The 2,500-nt window shown below is 41.8% G+C and overlaps 1 protein-coding gene and 1 pseudogene across 2 annotated transcripts in view; one reads left to right on the forward strand and one right to left on the reverse strand.

Moving 5' to 3' along the window:
• LOC143293623 (uncharacterized) overlaps window positions 1–1,265 on the forward strand; it is a 9,867-nt pseudogene extending 8,602 nt beyond the window's left edge.
• LOC143294639 (neuronal acetylcholine receptor subunit beta-3-like) overlaps window positions 1–2,500 on the reverse strand; it is a 228,374-nt gene that overhangs the window by 127,573 nt on the left and 98,301 nt on the right. The window lies entirely within an intron of this gene.

Here is a 2,500-nt window from a genome sequence, read left to right on the forward strand (position 1 = left end):
GAAAAAAGAGACAAAATAAGAGCTTCCAATGGCTGCAGTGACGAATCCATCATGACGCCTGCTGCAATATGAGTGCATAAAGCACACAGGTACATGATTTTCGTTCGTCCGTTTTGTCGTACAGTGTGCAAGCATAACTGTCAGCAAGCTGTCAACACAAAAGTAAAGCAAAAACGCAAAGATACTGACGAGTGCGCTGAGATTTATGTCACTTCTGTGCGCGTGCGATCGTGTGTAGGTCATATCCATGACAATAGGTGCTTCAGTGTGCCATTTCTTCGTTGCTGTTGTTGTTGTTGTTGTTGTATTTGTTGGGGGTTTTTTGTGGGGTTTTTTTGTGTGTGTTTTTTTTTGTGTTCTTTCCATGGCAGTGTTTCACATAAACTTATGGGAGACTCACAATGCCTCATCAACATGTTTAGTTCATTGCTAAAGATCAAGCATCTGTTCTTTTTTTTTCTTTTTCTGCAGATGTGGCGTGGTGTACATGGATGTACCGAATCGTTGAAACTGAAACTGAAACTAAAGTTGACTACTACAATAATGGCAGGGATGAGGAGGAGAATTATGATTATCGTATCTTGTGCACAGGATTTGAACTATGAAGCTGCCAAGCATGTTCAATATCTGTATACTGCTTATGTATGACAGGAGAATCTGTGCGTGTATGTTTGTATGTGTATATATGTATGTTTGTATATATAGGTGTGAATGACTGGTGCGAAAGCGCTTTGATTTGTCTCTGCACAAGATTCAGCGCTATATAAATACCATTATTATTATTATTATTATTATTATCATCATCATCATTGTTATTATTATTATTATTATTATTATTATTATTATTATTATTATTATTATTATTAAGTGTTCTCAGCTATCTAACTTTAGACAAACACTTCAGGTCAGGATGTCAGCCACCAATATGCATTATTTGCATTTGTATCTGTATTTGTATTTCTTTTTATCACAACAGATTTCTTTGAGGGAGAGCGCATCGCTACACTACAGCGCCACCACCTTTTTTTCTGGGTGCAGTTTTATTTTGTTTTTCTTATCGAACTCCTTCCCCTGAAGATTCTGCAAATTCAGCAGCCGAGGGGTTAATCAGACCACACCAGCTAATGACCAGGAAACACCTCGTCAAGCGACAGGCCGGGGAATGTCATCCCTCACAGTTTACCGTCAGCGACACCTACTGGAGCCCTTCATCAGGGCTGGATTGGAAAATCCCTGACCACAGAGCAGCCAGGGTGAAGCTCTAACGATCCCTCCACATCACCACCACCACCATCACTGACCAACCATTTCACGTTTTGCACTTTCCAATATTCTTTTGAATTAACAATTGGAGTTGAGTATCCCATTTGTGACGTAATGTTAAATTTGAGTGAAACTGCAGTCTTTGATTTTCAAAGCAGAATGAGAATTTCAGTTTCAGTTTTTCAAGGAGGCGTCACTGCGTTCGGACAAATCCATCGATGCTAAACCACATCGTACACGAGCTGTGTTAAGTGGACGGGTGGATGTTGAATTTGTTGCCCTCTTTGTCTTCTCAAAGTTATTTGGTTTTTCTTCATTGTTCTTCAGTGTATTCGTCTTATCTGTTGTCTCTGAACGGACATTGAGACGACTGCTACAAGCTGACGACCACTTGGACGCCTCAGACACACATTGTAAAAGCCACATGTTTCCCTCCCTCCCTCCCCTCCTCACTCTGTCTCCAACCCTCCCTCCCCCCCCCCTCTCTCTCTCTGTCTCTGTCTCTCTTCCTGTCTCTCTCAATCTCAACCAAGTCCGAAATAGCAGCTTGTTCCCAGAATAGTAGAGCAGATTAACGGGAAAGCAAAGTTATCAAGCAGCAACCTTTCCGTGGATATTTACCGCCTTCACAGACTTGTCGCCACAGAAAAGCCTCAAAGTCCCTCTTGCCCCATTCATCTCTCCCGCTTCCAGGCTTTAACACGCTGCCATTAGAGGACTCTTGATCAAACCAGCATCTTTACCATGCCAAGCAAAGTGACCGCCCAATCTCCTCGGTTCACCCACCAGACGGCGCGCAAGTGCCCCTAGCGGTAAGAACGCCTAAGGGGACATAAGTAGATGTTCGAACGAGTTATTGCTCTCGCTTTTTTTCTTCTTCTTTTTTTTTCTCCTTTCTTTTTAAGTTTCTGCGTGTTAACTCTCGTGCTAAGAGTAATCTGGCCAAAGTACTCAGTGGAGAGAAAAAGACCAAAAATTACCTGCCAGCCTAAAAACAACAGATTACGTGCACAAGTGAGTTTCTCTAAACTCTTTTGTTCTTTTTTTCCTTTCAGCTTATTGTGTGCTTGTAAGGAAAGTAAAGGAGATCGAATACCTGTACTCAGGAAGTAAGGCAATCGCAACACCACGACAACCATTTAAATCTCTACAGGTCCACACATATATAACAAAAATATCCTGTATACAGTCGTGTCTGGTGCTCAGAAATAGGTTGACCTTGACATCGATTAACAGG

Source organism: Babylonia areolata, chromosome 1, assembly GCF_041734735.1.
Source record: "Babylonia areolata isolate BAREFJ2019XMU chromosome 1, ASM4173473v1, whole genome shotgun sequence".
Lineage (NCBI taxonomy): Eukaryota > Metazoa > Mollusca > Gastropoda > Neogastropoda > Buccinidae > Babylonia > Babylonia areolata.